The 18153-nt window shown below is 41.2% G+C and overlaps 1 protein-coding gene across 1 annotated transcript in view; it reads right to left on the bottom strand.

The window, feature by feature from the left end:
* LOC134814418 (basement membrane-specific heparan sulfate proteoglycan core protein-like) overlaps nucleotides 1–18153 on the bottom strand; it is a 160237-nt gene that overhangs the window by 117171 nt on the left and 24913 nt on the right. The gene's annotated exons all lie outside the window — the stretch shown is intronic.

Below are 18153 nucleotides of genomic sequence, written 5' to 3'. Positions count from 1 at the left end.
TCTTTGTATATATACAGTATACACTGTATGACATCAGAGAAGATAAATAAGACGCAGCAAAACTGGTGAACAAATGAAAATACAATACTACGATTACCTACTAATTAATAATTGGAGTTTAGCTGCTTGTCAATCTCACGTAAGCGTAAATGTCAAAATCACTGGGATATTATCACAATTCAGATATTATGATGTATTAATTGTGATTTATAAAGGTCTTTGATTGCTACATCACAGAATATTTTTGCCAAATACGCATACTTTTAAAATCTGGTAAGTTGGGTCCCTAAAACGAAATTTAATCAGCTTCGGCTGAACCCATTATATATTATAATATATAGACTATATATGGCACATTCATATTAATATTCTATCAGATCTTTCTTTAGATAAACTTATTACACAAAGTAGTCATGGTTATAGTAACAGCTTAAATTCCTTAGGATTAAAAATAGAGAAAAACTTCAAATTCTCTTAGTGATCTTCAAAACTTCTTTTGATAGGTAAATCTTACCATCTACATCAGACTTCACCCAAACATAATAGTTCTGATGGGTAGAACAAAAGGAGTTAGTGGGTACACGGCAGACAGACGACCTGTCAGCCTTGCTGAATATATGCGATGTTGACATGAACAGAGCCTGCCCGCGGAACTTGACCTGTTGCTTGAATTTTTTCTTGTCGAACCAGCCATTGTCACCAACAGATACACGTTTACAGTCTTTTCCAAGCGATTCACATGGCCGAGAAAGTGACACCCTGGCGATACTGTAGCCTTTGATTCTCCTTTGGCGTGTATGACCTGCCATTGATGACCGACCGTCGTTCATGAACTTCTCAGCAGCAGTATCAACATGGTACCAACGGCCGTCGGTTGTGAGAACTCCAGTTGACTGGTTATAAATCTCCATTTCATCATCATCATCATTGGGAGCCTCAAGCTCAGCCTCTTCCCTGTCATCATCATCAACTAGAGTGTAACAGTCGGGTTCAGTAGGTATATCGAGTTCGCACCCGGACAGCTTTGTGTGAGCACGAATCATATCCTTCCCCATGTCGATGCCTTCCCTGAGTGCTTTCCTAAGTTTCTCGAGGCTGGTGTCTCTGCCCTTGTACACCCGTGTTTGGTTGGGATTGGGAATCAGTCTCTTCCCCCGAGTGTGTGCAACGTCATTCGCAACAAGATGGCTGCCCTTCGCATCAAGCTCAAGGCACCGATTTTTCCTTGCTGCCCCGTGCACAAACGAAGCACTCGATAGGTTCGTCTGGCGATCTTTGTGGAAGCCAGTGCGAAGGAGAGCAAACAATTGCAATTGTTCGCAAGAGTCGGAAACAAAATGCCAGGGAGCAATATCACAGTCCTTGTACTTAGTTGCACATTGGACTAGATAATGAACCATCCCTTCAAGGCCAGTTATAAGGTCCTGGAACGTTAGTCGTTAGAGCCGTGATAAAGTGTTTACCTTTAGCCTTCCACTTTTCGCAAACATGATCCCCTGAAGAGGAGGAGGAGCCAGGAGGACTGAGGAGGAGGAGGAAAAGGAAGAGGAGGAGGACTGAGGAAGACTGAGGAGGAAGGCCAAGGGGAGGAGGAGGAGGAGGAGGAGAAGGAGGAGGAGGAAGAGGACTGAGAAGGAAGACGAGGACGAGGAGGACGACCATGAGGAGGACTGAGGACGAGGACTGAGGAGGGGAGGAGAACTGGGGGATGACTGAGGAGGAGAAGGACTGAAGAGGACTGAGGAGGAGGAGGAGGAGTAAAAGGATGATGACTAAGAAGGAGGAGGAATGAGGACTGAGGACGAGAGCGAGGACGAGGAGGAGGACGACTGATAAAAAGGAGAAGGAGGAGGAGGAGGAGGACTGGGGAAGGACTGATGAGGAGGAGGTCTAAAGACGAGGAGGACTGAGGACGAGGAGGACTGAGAAGGAAGACGAGGACGAGGAGGACGACTATGAGGAGGACTGAGGACGAGGACTGAGGAGTGGTGGGAGAACTGGGGGGATGACTGAGGAGGAGAAGGACTGAGGAGGACTGAGGAGGAGGAGTCAGGAGGAGTAGTAAAAGGATGAGGACTAAGGACGAGGAGGACTGAGGACTGAGAACGAGAGCGAGGACGAGGAGGAGGACGACTGATAAAAAGGAGAAGGAGGAGGAGGAGGAGGACTGGGGAAGGACTGATGAGGAGGAGGTCTAAAGACGAGGAGGACTGAGGACGAGGAGGACTGAGAAGGAAGACGAGGACGAGGAGGACGACTATGAGGAGGACTGAGGACGAGGACTGAGGAGTGGTGGGAGAACTGGGGGGATGACTGAGGAGGAGAAGGACTGAGGAGGACTGAGGAGGAGGAGTCAGGAGGAGTAGTAAAAGGATGAGGACTAAGCACGAGGAGGACTGAGGACTGAGAACGAGAGCGAGGACGAGGAGGAGGCCGACTGATAAGACGGAGAAGGAGGAGGATGAGGACTGGGGAAGGACTGATGAGGAGGAGGTCTGGAGGAGGACTGAGGAGGAGGAGGAGGAGGAGGAGGATGACTGAGGAGTAGGAGGAGGACTGAGGAGGAGAAGGAGGAGGCTGGAGGGGAAGGAGACTGATGAGGAGGACTCAGGAGGACTCAGGAGGAGGACTCAGGAGGAGGACTCAGGAGGAGGAGGACTAAGGACGAGATGAGGAGGAGAATGTAGAGGAGATGGAGGAGGAGGAGGATGAGGACTGTGGAGGAGGACTGAGGAGGAGGACTCATGAGGAGGATTGAGGAGAAGGACTAAGGACGAGAACGAGGACGAATATGAAGAGGACTGAGGAGGAGGACTGATGAGGAGGAGAAGGAAGAGGAGGAGGAGGATGAGGAATGGGGAGGAGGAGGATGAGGAGGAGGAATCAGGAGGAGGAGGAGGAATACTTAAGAGGAGGAGAAGGAGGACTGATGAGAAGGAGGAGGACTCAGGAGGAGGAGGAGGACTCAGGAGGATGACTCAGGAGGAAGAAGACTTAGGAGGAGGAGAAGGAGGAGGAGGAGGAGGAAGACTTGGGAAGGACTGATGAGAAGGAGGTCTCAAGACGAGGAGGACTGAGGACGAGGAGGACTGAGAAGGAAGACGAGGACGAGGAGGACGACTATAAGGAGGACTGAGGATGAGGACTGAGGAGGGGGAGGAGAACTGGGGGGATGACTGAGGAGGAGAAGGACTGAGGAGGACTGAGGAAGAGGAGGAGTAAAAGGATGAGGACTAAGGACAAGGAGGACTGAGGACGAGAGCGAGGACGAGGAGGAGGCCGACTGATAAGAAGGGGGGAGGACTGAGGAGGAGGAGGAGAAGGAGGAGGACTGGGGAGGACTGAGGAAGGAGGAGGAGGACTGAGGAAGAAGGAGAAGGACTGAGGAGGAGAAGGAGAACTGAGGAGGAGGACTGGGGGAGGACTGATGAGGAGGAGGACTGGGGGAGGACTCAGGAGGAGGAAGAGGACTGTGGAGGAGGATGAGGAGGAGGACTCAGGACGAGGACTGAGGAGGAGGAGGAGGAGGAGGACTTAGGACGAGAACGACTATGAAGAGGACTGAGGAGGAGGACTGATGAGGAGGAGAAGGAAGAGGAGAAGAAGGATGAGGATGAGGACTGGGGAGGAGGACTCAGGAGGAGGAGGAGGAATACTTAAGAGGAGAAGGAGGACTGATGAGAAGGAGGAGGAGGACTGAGGAGGAGGAGGAGGAGGAGGACTCAGTAGGAAGAAGACTTAGGAGGAGAAGAAGGAGGAGGAGGAAGACTGAGGAGGAAGAAGACTTAGGATGAGGAGGAGGACTGAGGAGGAGGACTCAAGCCAATAATAAGCATGTGTCACGATACAAATGTACTTGACTATACATTTAAGGTGCAGTGTACTATAGTGATATTATGGTATGTTTAAAGACCGGACCACAAAATATAACCCGGTACCTAGTGTTGTACTAATACATAATAACAAGTTACAGGGATAAAATCAATGAGCAGAAACAATCGATTTCACAAGAGGCGAAAGCACTCGGGTCTGGGAGTACATGATAACTCCAACTAGTAGTGAGCATACTAGCCCCTGCAGTGGAAAAACACATAAAACATACTAATGGAATGTCCAATTGGTTCGTTTTCTCATCACAATATATATTAGCATACGTATTATGTAGGGGTTCTGGTTGAATTATATCACTTCTGAGAGGTTTTAGAGATCGATTCTGTAAATTTCTCATTTTTCCGATTCCGATTTTGGCCTCATCAACCCTCATATCGGAAATCGGGTTGGACCCCGCTCCCCCCCCCCCCCCCCCCCCCCAGTTAAATGGACCGATTTCCAATAAAACATAAAATGGATCACAATATATCCCAAATTTTAATAAAAAACGATAAAAAGGGAGCGAATTTCAAAATTTTGTGTGGGTTCATCGTTTTTGTTGTTGCACCCCCAGGTTTTATGTATGATACATGATGGTTTACATATTATTTTAATGTTTCTTCACTGCTAAGTTGAGCTTAGATCTGATTAATTACGAAGATGTGTGATCTTCTATTTATCAAAATGATGATTTGTAAAAAATACGAAAAAATACGAATACGAATTTGAAATTTTAGGGGTGCGTTCGTATTTTTTGTAGTTGGACCCCCCCCCCCCCCCCCCCCCCCACCTTACCATTCTGATTGATTTTGCACATGACTGACATGTTTTAACTGGAGAAGGGATTCGCACAGTGGTAGTTTTATAAACCACTTTTAATTTATTGACCTATTATACTTAGTGGTAGTTTTATAGACCACATTTAATTTATTAACTTATCATACTTAGTATTTATTTTTGGTGACTGTATCACCCAGTTTTAACATTTGATAATTGTACAGTTTATTGACGACACATTGACTGAATGTTATTTTATATTCTAATTTATATTCTAGATATTTTATTTATTTTTCAACAGACGACAACTTCCTGTTTTTTCTTCTATTTTAGTTACTCATATCTCTTGTACAGACTGTTTTACAAGGACATTGACAGATGATACTCACATTAGGCATTCATTATTGCATCTAAATTATTTCACTTGCATTAGGTTTAGAAATTTATTCTCTGGTTAACAGATTTCAAATGTTTAATCAATTTGTAGTATGACAGTAAGGTATATAAGAAGTTATTTAATTTTGCTTGGGCTATTATATTGACTATTGAGGTTTAATGATGATATGGAATTTGAATTCTATATAAATTTACACTATGTGGTTGGGGCATTTTGCATAGTAAATATGGTTACTACTCCTATACGTATATCATATTATTTGATTGGTATTCGATTTCTGATTATTTCTTAGGAATATGATTATTATATCTCAATTTGGCTTTAGGTAGGGTGCCCCGCTAAAAGAACTGGATTCTTCCAGGAAGCATCCCGTGCACAGACCTTGGTCTACATATATATTAAATTATTAACCATTCATTCTGTATGTGCACGAAAATTTATTTCAATCAAAAACAACCTCATCCCTGCCCCTATAATGGAGTAGATCATGTGTTTTGTTAAAATGTTTTTTCAAAAAATTATTGGTAGCAATGAATTGTGCTCTGCCAATTGCAACACTTAAAATTTGATTGTGCTCTGCCTATTGCATCACTTGATTTAATTGAATGTATTATATAATATATACTGTTTGACACACTTTTTACTGTTAAAAAAACAAAACAAATACCCAGTAAAAAATAAATAAAACCTTTTTTTAACGCAAGATATTCATTATGTTTCTCTTTGTTATTAACATTATTGGTTTCCTCGATTCTTCCTAACACTTCTTTCGAAACATTCCTAACATAACAATCATTGACAAAACTTTCATAAGTCACATTTTTCCCATTTTTAAATCATTCCAATTTAACTTTAAAACTTAGAGCTTTCTCTCTGCTCTCTTCTCGGAGTTCTTGACGTCCAGAGGGAGTTTGTTCTGACAAAGTCTCTCCGGAAGAAAAGAACTATGTGTTCATAATATGGCCGATTGATTTATGCCTCCCTATATACAGAATGTACCTTTCCAGCCTCTCACTCTTGAAAATCATTCAATCAGATAATAGATAATACATCCAATTTAACCATATGATGCAATTGGCAGAGCACAATACACTAGTATATAGCACGGAGACACAACAGACGTTCAATTGTTATACCCAAGTCCCGTAATTTCTCGACTACAGTTTCCGCTACGTTCTCCGCAGTTGAGGAACTCATCGCAACAAATCCGAGAAAACTCTCTTTTATTGTGAACTTCTCGTCCTCCATGACAACATACCGTACAACTATGCTTAGTTGATCGATCTGAAATTAAAAAGCATTATATATAGTTATAAGCATACTTTAATATTCTGTATGTAATTTCAAGTAAATTGTAATGCACGTTGACGACAGAAATAAAACTTAAGTTATTTTACTTATTCAGTTCTCATGACATAGTTTCAAAATTCAAGGGCAAACAAACCTTGCTGATGTTGGTCGTGGAGTCAAGCAGTAATGTGAAGAAAGGAGCATTGATAACTTCTTCAACGATCTTGTCGGTCGTTTTCTTAGCTATAAGGCAAATAATCTCGTTTTGTACGGTAGGACTCAAGTATTTGTGGCGACCCTTTTCTGTTCCAATTTTTTGGCTCAGCAAGTCATCATATTGTGCCAGCAATTGAATTAACTCCAAGAAATTGCCTCCACTACACGCTCCATCCCCCACTGTTTCTCTGTGTCCCCTTAGAGGCAGGTTCATGCTTGCAGCACTTGTGATTACAGCAATGACCCGCTCTATCACTTTTGACCATTTGTTCTCCTCCTCTCCTTGCTGTTTCAACATCGCATGGTTGATGGGACTATCTTTGAACTGCACAAAGCAAAGTTCTTATGGCACTCTCTGTGTCCAATTGACTTCTCGTGTAGGTCAATTCTCTTCACAAGCCCGCCCTTCTTGCTCAGGGTCACGCCATCAGCCCACTCAGTCTTTCCTCTAAACATCCAGCAGATGTTGCAGTATGCTTTTTTGATGTCGGCGAAAATCATAGCCATTTTCTCAGAATTTTGATTTTCTGTGCTGACAAGTGTAATAATTCTGCAGGATAGGAGGCTGGCATGGACCCTGGTCTATAATGTTCCTCTTCAGATCGGCAGTAAGCATTACGTCCCTTAAGAGTTCTTTGTCTGTTGGGTATTCCTGTATCGATAACAGCTGCAGGGTCTCCATGGCAGCTTCTGAAATTCATCAAGCATTAACTCAACGAATGTGTATGTGCTATGTGATGTGTGTACTGTGAGTGATTTATGGTGAGTGACAACTAAGAATTATGATCTATCTATAATCTAACACAGTTACTAGAGGAGTGTTCTATCCTTGATAGCCCTCTTCCCCTTCAAACCAAAACTATCAAAGGGTATCTGACCCATAAGTCAGAACTCTTCCGGTGGGTTGTCTTTATTGTTTTCTGTTGGAGTCTCGACTGTCTTACAAGTTTACAATCCTTACACAGCAACCCCTGACCTACTAAACTTAGCTATGCCTGATTCTCCTAAATCATCTATAACTGATTTCTCTCCCCAGAACACAGAGGGTACAAGGACCTACATAGCTGCTCCCAACATCATACAAAATGATTGTTGTAACCACTGTCAGGAGGGAGTTAATCCTGACTACAGAGTTCAGTGTTATGACTGTAAAAACTATTTCCATGCGGTAGGCTGCACAGATGATTCCTATTGTGTTAGTGCCCCATCTAGCTTCACTTCCCATTTGGGACCAGCTGTTTCTAACACCAAGTCCTATGAGAAAAGATTTGGCAGATTCTTGTTCTTTTGTAACCATTGTATTACAGTTAAAGAGGAGATGACAGAGCAAAGCACAGGGGGAGCTGCTAATGTTTACGTTGACAGAAAGATTGAGGAGTTAAAGCAGAATTTTGCTGAAGAACTGTCCGGTGTAAAAGAGATGCTTAAGGAAATCTTGCCAAGTAAGCAAAACAATGCTCTAGCAAAACCTCCAATGACTCCCTGCAACCCATGGGATGATTCTCAGAGGACTGAGAAACTTCGCAGCATGATTGTAATTAAGAATGATCAGAGTGGCAAACCAATTGATAAAAGTATGTTGGAAGAAAGCTGCATCAAGAATAAGATTAGTATTGTTAACACAATGAAGCTCAAATCTAATGATACTGCCGTTATTCTTAACTCTAGGTCTGAGGCAGAAACATTGCGTGAGAAGCTTAGCAAAGCTTCCCCCCAACATAGTACATCAACCGTAGCCACAAAGTTACCAAGAATAACAGTTGTTGGTCTTGAGCGTGATTACTTGAAGGAGGAAATAAAGGAAATGATAGTTAGTCAAAACCATGGAATAGATCTGCTCATCAATGATCCAGGTACCAGTATAGAAGACAAGAAAATTGATGTAGTAGCTATAGTACCCCTAAAGAATGACCAGAACTCCTTCAAAGCCATTGTTCGTGTCAGTAATCTTGTACGATCTGCAATTGCTAAACAAGGTGATAAGCTCTTTATTGGAACTCAGAGAGTTTGCAAAGTCTATGATAGCTTCTTTGTCCTCAGATGTTTTAACTGTCAATCATTTGGTCACCATAGCAAAAGTCACCAAGGTCATTGCAAAAGTGAACATGTCTGTGGCTTTTGTGCAGGAGCACATGAAACACGGACATGTGATCGCTCCGCTCCATTGTGTTGTTCAAACTGCAAGAAAGCTGGTAAGCATGGCAATGAGCTTCTACATGCAGCCTATGATCCTGTTTTGTGCCCCATATTCAAAGATTTGCAGGAGAAAGTTAAAAAGACCACCCCTTTTTACCAAAGCCACAACACGGACAGAAATCACTGAGCTGTCTGAAATTCTTCCTTTTCAATCCATGGTCACTTGTTAACAAAGTAAACGATATTATGTGCAACTTATCAGACAAAAGCATTGATATTGCTGCATTCTGTGAAACTTGGCTAACAGATGTTAACTGCCCCACCACTGCAATTATTAAGTCTTACGGTTACAGAATCATACATAATTTCAGGAAAGACAAAAAAGGTGGTGGAACTGCTTTGTTGTTTAGGGGAGAATACTCAATGTCTCAGTTCCAATGCTCTGCTACTTTCTCTACATTTGAGTACACAGCTGCATCAATCAAAACAGCAACAGGCACTAAGGTCATGTTTGTCTCTTTGTATCGACCTGGTTATCTCTCCTCTATCTTTCATCAGGAACTTGATTTACTTCTGTCAGCCATCACCATGAAGTGTGATTGTCTCGTCATTGCTGGGGACTTGAACATTCATTTTGAGAATAAGAATGACAAGCTTGTTAGGAAGACGCTTGACTTATTTCTGTCTTACGGATTTAATCATCATGTTAATGAACCAACCCATGTTGCTGGTGGATCACTAGACCAAATCTTCTGCTTCTCTATCAAGAATCAGCTTCAATGCAAGGTTTTGGTTGATAGTGTGAATAGGCATGGATCAGATCATTTTCCAGTCTATTGTGACTTCTCTTTGGAATTCGAAAAGAAATATTTTAAAGATATCACTTACAGAAATTTGAAGACTGTGGATGATGACCAATTTACCAGTGATCTCTTCGATATAGTAAACTTGATTGATCTTGGGAAAATTGGAACTACTGATATGAGTGCATCTGTTGCCAACTTGAACGACTTGTGTGCTGAACTCCTAGATGAGCATGCTCCAATAGTCTCCAAGAAGGTATCTGTTATTGATTCTGCACCTTGGTTTGATAATGAATACAGGGACTACAGAAAGCTGAGAAGAAAAGCCGAGGCAAAAACTCGTAAACCAACAGCAACGCTTGAAGATAAAATCATGTTTAGAGACATCAGCTCAGAATGTTCTAAAATGGCTGATCTGAAGAAGAAGGAGTACTTTAAGAATATGGTAGAAAACTCTAAAGGCAACCCAAGAACTTTGTGGCAGCTGGTCAATAGAAATTTAGACCGTAAACAATCTAATCCTCTGCCAGATTACACAGATGATCTTCCAAAGCTAGCAGCAGACTTTAACGCCTACTTTACATCTAAGATTGATAACATTAGGAAAGATATGGATCATGATCGGTTTACTCTTCCATCAGACTCTTCTGCTGAAGCTCCCGAATCCTACCACTGGTCTACCTTTGAACCTGTCACATTAGATGAGCTAAAGGAAATCATTGACGAGTTTGGTATCAAATGTTCACCTTCTGACATCTTACCTACTACACTGCTTAAAGAGAACATCAGCATTCTGCTACCATTACTTCTACAGATTGTTAATGCATCCTTATCTCAAGGTTCAATGGACGGAGTCAAACTTGCTGATATTGTTCCCCTCCTGAAAAGTAACTCTCTTGATCCTAATGTCTTGAAAAACTTTCGCCCTGTCTCAAACCTCACTTTCCTTGGGAAGCTAATCGAGAGAGTGGTGTTAAAGCGCCTAAACGATCACTTAGATAAGCATAATCTCCACTGCCCAGAACAGTCTGCATACAAGAAGACCTTCAGCACAGAAACATTATTGATCAGAATATGGAATGATCTTCTAGTTGCATCAGATGAAAAGAGTGCTACAGTTGTCATGATGCTTGACCTATCGGCGGCGTTTGATACTGTAGACCATGATGTCTTACTGAACATTCTCATGAAGGAGATAGGACTAAGGGGCACTGTGTTAAAATGGTTTACTAGCTTTCTAAAAGGTCGTGCTCAGAGAATTCGACTTGGTTCTACTCTCTCTGAAGAAATAGTTATTAAGTTTGGTGTTCCTCAGGGCTCAGTTCTGGGACCTGTTCTGTTTAACCTTTATATCAGATCCATCTATAGATTTGTACAAGGAATGGACTTCACAATTTATGGGTATGCAGATGACCACCAGATCTTAAAGAGATTTAAACCCATCAACCAGTGCGAAACGTTACTCTCTAAGCTCAGGGGATGCTTTGCATCTATTAGAGCTTGGATGAAAAAATACTTTCTAGCAATGAATGACAGTAAAACACAGATAATCGTTTTTGGTCCTATGTCCGTCCTACGAGAGATCAATATAAAGGGAGTGAATTTTGGGAGTGACACAACTATTCGATTTGTGAGCACAGTTAAGAATCTTGGGATACATATGGACTCTGGGCTTACTATGAGCAACCATGTTGTTGAGTTGAAGAAGAAATGTTTCCTAACACTACGCAACCTCACTAAGATAAGGTTTCTGCTGACTACAAAACAGCTTAAGACAATTGTTAATAGCCTCGTTGTTTCTTGTTTGGACTACTGTAACGCCATGTTTTACGGCATCTCCAAGTACCTCATACATCAACTACAGCTTATTCAAAATGCCTGTGCAAAAGCAGTAACTGGAAAATATAAATTTGATCACCTAGGCGACGATCTTGATAAATTGCACTGGCTTAATATACCTAAAAGAGTGATTTTTAAAATATGTCTCCTATCTTTTAAGGCTATTAATGGAATAGCGCCACTGTACCTTCAAGATATGTTTAAGTATGCTCACCATGGACACACTGTTAGGCTCATAGTCCCTTATCGTTCAACCAAGGGTTTTGGTGATCGTAGTTTTAGTGTGGTTGGTCCACGAGTTTTTAATGCACTACCAGACTCAGTTAAACAATGTTATTCTGTTGAGGCGTTTAAGTCCGCACTGAAGACTTATTTGTTTACTTTATCTGACACTGAGGTAGCAAAAATGTTTTATTAATAATTTTAACCCTCTCTTTGACTTATCTAAATTATATTAGCTTTTTGGAAGTTTTATGAACGAATTTATACATAGAACTTTATTTTGCTTTTGATATATAGTTTTAAAAGTATTTTTGTAAACTAGTTGTAGTGACACTGCTGAGTAAAAGTGTACGCTTAATAGTGGTGTTTTTAAATTTCAATTTTAATTAATTAATAATCTAGCCAAAAGGTCGTAGAGTGAATAGTGATGATCATTATATTGCCTATTGAGCTAAGATACTTCAAAAATGCACGACGCACAAGGCACACAGACTAGTACTACAAAAACAATTTCCAATCTTACAATTTACAACAAATCGGTAACACGCTACTAAGTAGTAGCCTTTCTTTCGAGTTTGATAATGGTGTTGGTGGCAGTCAAATCTATTAGCAAGGGTACGTTTCCTCTGCACCACTTTACAATTATACTTCATCACTCGGGTATTTGTCTATTTCCCTTTAAACTTGAACTATTCAAGATCTAAATCGGTAATCAGCCCTCATCATATGACATAATATCCACTCTATTGGCTATAATTGTCCATTTTATATCTCCATATCTTCCCCCCCCCCCCCCCCCCCCCCAAAATACATCTCTAGTAGCTGGCCAACTGCATTCTCCAGTAACCAGTTTTAAACTTCAAAGATTTTAAATAAATTGTACAGTATGCAGTAGCCAGTACGCGATTCACAAAAATCACATTTCGGAAGAGCACACAGAGCACACCATTTTGATTTCTGGCTTTTACTGTCTGCACAAGCCACAAAGCTTTGAATTTTAGTATTATTTAATTTGCACTGCCAATTGGTATTTGACAAGTCACAAACAAAAGGAAGTGTTTGAATTAATAATTAATTAGAATCAATTTATGATTGGTACTAATAACTGAAAGTTTACACTTTGCGACCGAACCAACATATGGATTTTGGATTCTGATATAATGATTGACCAAATATTGACAGATGTTACTCGTCTAAATTTCTTCGAAGTAGCGCGCGCCGGGCCAGATCATTAACAATGGTCAAACAAAATACAAATCGGGATGTTCTGACAAGCGATCGATTCTTGTAAACAACATAATTTAAAACCAGTTTAGATGAAATGCGCGGCGTAGCGATAACAAACTAACGCGCGTTTTAATTTCAAATTTTAACAAAATTCATCATAGAATACAATTTTTATTCTTTGACATAATTAAAACAAAAATGTAGCTGGCTAACTTATTAAAAAATTTTATTGTATTCATCGAGCATCCCTTGACTACATATAATAATTTAAAATTTACAAACTGTGGCGTCGATCATCGAGTTCGATGGCCCTCAGACCACAGACAAATCTTGCGATCAAAGAGAGCGCGCTCCAGAAAGGGGAGCACTTTTTGAAAGGAGCGGGGGAGTCTAAAAGTAACGTTACGCCACTACTCATAGCCTTTAAACTTCCTAACCTCTTCCTCTACTTCTCTCGATTTACGATGGTAAAGCAGTTACACCTTTATGTTGCTCTAACCAGAGCCCTCTCGCTTGCAGTAGCGCGCGACCGCCGTAGGCGGCTATCCTACTTGTGAAACAAGCGCGTCACGCAGTACGCGTAGGCACATGGCTATGTGAAACCTTTATGTAAGGCCGGTGAATCTTTATATAATACCGAATTTCTTTTACTTCTTTTGTCGTTTTGCGCTCCCACTAAATCGCTGGCCCAAATTTTGGAAAATTCTTGATACATGTTACGGCGGCGCGCGCTTCGCGCGCGAAAAGTGGCATGCAACGTATGTCAAGAAAATTCCTGTAAAAGAATAATGAAGATTAGTGTATTGTTGGACGCTAATTCCGAATCATCTCACATAACGTAGGACAAAATGGTTCCCTGGAGAGTTATGGGCTACCAATTATTTTGACCGGGACCATTGTTAATGATCTGGACCGGCGCGCGCTACTTTGTAGCACTTGCCATCGTAGCACTTGCCATCGAGAAGAAAACGGCGCGCGCTACTTCGAAGAAATTTAGACGAGTTACATCCGTCAAGGTTGTGGTTAGATTTTTAAATAGCTTCAGTGTTATGATTAAAGTTGGGATTTATGTTTTCTATAAAAAACCAAACCGTTTTATTCCGCTGCAAAACCGTAAAAACCCAAAACACGTAATAATTTTTGGGCGAGCAAATCAGTAAAAGCTGCCGTTTTGAGTTGACATACGTTGCATGCCACTTTTCGCGCGCGAAGCGCGCGCCGCCGAAGGCGGAAAAAGGGGCATACCATGAAGGGAATCGGACTTTTTAGAGGGACGCATATTCTGCGTCCCTATTATCCTATTTGACCAAATATGGGAGTAATTGACTGAGATGGCGCGCGCGCGCCACCAAAACAGTTAAATGCATTGTTTTTAACCAAGTTGCAATATTTGTGAGTTTACTTGGTATCTTTGTAGTATTTTTATTATCTAAACGACTTTATTAAGTCATTAGAACCTCCATGCAAACAAAATTGAAATGTTTCAATATTTCTGTAAACTGAAAACTTGTAATTTTGTTCCAAACTGCTTAATTTTTGTACGGCGCTACTAATTCATGAAAAACGCGCTATATTTATATTTCGCATTGGATATATAGATGACCAATGATATCGTGGTATTAAAGTCATGTGACACCGCGATGAGCTAGCTGGCGTCTAGCTGCCTAAGATCATATCTATGCTTTCTCCTTTGTCCTATTTTATCACTCGATAACTTTTTACACATGCTTTTTTGTTCAACCTGTTGTTCAATTTGTTTAACATCTCTCTGGTTATTGCAAACCACTTCAATCCCCAAATTTATACATCTAACCATCTCTCTGGTTGCTTCCAACTCGTTAAAGCCAAGGCTCGACCATGGACCAGGACCGCTTTTTTGGGGCCAATATTAAATACTAGTGGACTCTATGCAGCTCTTCCAGCACCCCTAAATTTACTGATCTGGAGGTCACATTTTATTGAGCCAGTACAGGCTAATATTAAATACTAGTGGACTCTATGCAGCTCTTCCAGCACCCCTAATTTTACTGATCTGGAGGTCATATTTTATTGAGCCAGTACAGGCTAATATTAAATACTAGTGGACTCTATGCAGCTCTTCCAGCACCCCTAATTTAACTGATCTGGAGGTCACATTTTATTGAGCCAGTACAGGCTAATATTAAATACTAGTGGACTCTATGCAGCTCTTCCAGCACCCCTAATTTTACTGATCTGGAGGTCATATTTTATTGAGCCAGTACAGGCTAATATTAAATACTAGTGGACTCTATGCAGCTCTTCCAGCACCCCTAAATTTACTGATCTGGAGGTCACATTTTATTGAGCCAGTACAGGCTAATATTAAATACTAGTGGACTCTATGCAGCTCTTCCAGCACCCCTAATTTTACTGATCTGGAGGTCATATTTTATTGAGCCAGTACAGGCTAATATTAAATACTAGTGGACTCTATGCAGCTCTTCCAGCACCCCTAAATTTACTGATCTGGAGGTCACATTTTATTGAGCCAGTACAGGCTAATATTAAATACTAGTGGACTCTATGCAGCTCTTCCAGCACCCCTAAATTTACTGATCTGGAGGTCACCTTTTATTGAGCCAGTACAGGCTAATATTAAATACTAGTGGACTCTATGCAGCTCTTCCAGCACCCCTAATTTTACTGATCTGGAGGTCACATTTTATTGAGCCAGTACAGGCTAATATTAAATACTAGTGGACTCTATGCAGCTCTTCCAGCACCCCTAAATTTACTGATCTGGAGGTCACATTTTATTGAGCCAGTACAGGCTAATATTAAATACTAGTGGACTCTATGCAGCTCTTCCAGCACCCCTAATTTTACTGATCTGGAGGTCATATTTTATTGAGCCAGTACAGACTAATATTAAATACTAGTGGACTCTATGCAGCTCTTCCAGCACCCTTAATTTTACTGATCTGGAGGTCACATTTTATTGAGCCAGTACAGGCTAATATTAAATACTAGTGGACTCTATGCAGCTCTTTCAGCACCCCTAATTTTACTGATCTGGAGGTCATATTTTATTGAGCCAGTACAGGCTAATATTAAATACTAGTGGACTCTATGCAAATTCTTCCAGCACCCTTAATTTAACTGATCTGGAGGTCACATTTTATTGAGCCAGTACAGGCTAATATTAAATACTAGTGGACTCTATGCAGCTCTTCCAGCACCCCTAATTTTACTGATCTGGAGGTCACATTTTATTGAGCCAGTACAGGCTAATATTAAATACTAGTGGACTCTATGCAGCTCTTCCAGCACCCCTAAATTTACTGATCTGGAGGTCACATTTTATTGAGCCAGTACAGGCTAATATTAAATACTAGTGGACTCTATGCAGCTCTTTCAGCACCCCTAAATTTACTGATCTGGAGGTCACATTTTATTGAGCCAGTACAGGCTAATATTAAATACTAGTGGACTCTATGCAGCTCTTCCAGCACCCCTAATTTTACTGATCTGGAGGTCACATTTTATTGAGCCAGTACAGGCTAATATTAAATACTAGTGGACTCTATGCAGCTCTTCCAGCACCCCTAATTTTACTGATCTGGAGGTCACATTTTTTTGAGCCAGTACATGCTAATATTAAATACTAGTGGACTCTATGCAAATTCTTCCAGCACCCTTAATTTAACTGATCTGGAGGTCACATTTTATTGAGCCAGTACAGGCTAATATTAAATACTAGTGGACTCTATGCAGCTCTTCCAGCACCCCTAAATTTACTGATCTGGAGGTCACATTTTATTGAGCCAGTACAGGCTAATATTAAATACTAGTGGACTCTATGCAGCTCTTCCAGCACCCCTAAATTTACTGATCTGGAGGTCACATTTTATTGAGCCAGTACAGGCTAATATCAAATACTAGTGGACTCTATGCAGCTCTTCCAGCACCCCTAATTTTACTGATCTGGAGGTCATATTTTATTGAGCCAGTACAGGCTAATATTAAATACTAGTGGACTCTATGCAGCTCTTCCAGCACCCCTAAATTTACTGATCTGGAGGTCACATTTTATTGAGCCAGTACAGGCTAATATTAAATACTAGTGGACTCTATGCAGCTCTTCCAGCACCCCTAATTTTACTGATCTGGAGGTCACATTTTATTGAGCCAGTACAGGCTAATATTAAATACTAGTGGACTCTATGCAGCTCTTCCAGCACCCCTAATTTTACTGATCTGGAGGTCACATTTTTTTGAGCCAGTACATGCTAATATTAAATACTAGTGGACTCTATGCAGCTCTTCCAGCACCCCTAAATTTACTGATCTGGAGGTCACATTTTATTGAGCCAGTACAGGCTAATATTAAATACTAGTGGACTCTATGCAGCTCTCCCAGCACCCCTAATTTTACTGATCTGGAGGTCACATTTTATTGAGCCAGTACAGGCTAATATTAAATACTAGTGGACTCTATGCAGCTCTTCCAGCACCCTTAATTTTACTGATCTGGAGGTCACATTTTATTGAGCCAGTACAGGCTAATATTAAATACTAGTGGACTCTATGCAGCTCTTCCAGCACCCCTAATTTTACTGATCTGGAGGTCACATTTTATTGAGCCAGTACAGGCTAATATTAAATACTAGTGGACTCTATGCAGCTCTTCCAGCACCCTTAATTTTACTGATCTGGAGGTCACATTTTATTGAGCCAGTACAGGCTAATATTAAATACTAGTGGACTCTATGCAGCTCTTCCAGCACCCCTAATTTTACTGATCTGGAGGTCACATTTTATTGAGCCAGTACAGGCTAATATTAAATACTAGTGGACTCTATGCAGCTCTTCCAGCACCCCTAATTTAACTGATCTGGAGGTCACATTTTATTGAGCCAGTACAGGATAATTAAATACTAGTGGACTCTATGCAGCTCTTCCAGCACCCTTAATTTTACTGATCTGGAGGTCACATTTTATTGAGCCAGTACAGGCTAATATTAAATACTAGTGGACTCTATGCAGCTCTTCCAGCACCCCTAAATTTACTGATCTGGAGGTCACATTTTATTGAGCCAGTACAGGCTAATATTAAATGTTCACAGTTCTGATAATGAGGAAATCAGAAAGATTGTTTAAAACTAGTGATGATGTTTATGTCATTATTCCTAATCTAATCTAATCTAATCTGTGCTTTGCTGCAGGTGCTTGTCACATGCCTTAGGCTAGGATGTCTCAATCCAAAAGGAATGTTTCCGGTGTGTGGACATTCTTTACTGTGCCAGATCCTGGAGGAAGTCCATATTTGGAGTCCTTGGCTTCTATCAGACTTCTAATCAGCCCACACTGGGGGCAGTCTGGAGCGGCGCCACTGTTACTAGACTGATGAACGTC

The sequence above is a fragment of the Bolinopsis microptera genome, chromosome 4 (genome assembly GCF_026151205.1).
Source record: "Bolinopsis microptera isolate Bmic1 chromosome 4, MBARI_Bmic_1.0, whole genome shotgun sequence".
In the NCBI taxonomy this organism is placed as follows: domain Eukaryota; kingdom Metazoa; phylum Ctenophora; class Tentaculata; order Lobata; family Bolinopsidae; genus Bolinopsis; species Bolinopsis microptera.
This window is presented reverse-complemented; position numbering and strand designations above follow the sequence as displayed.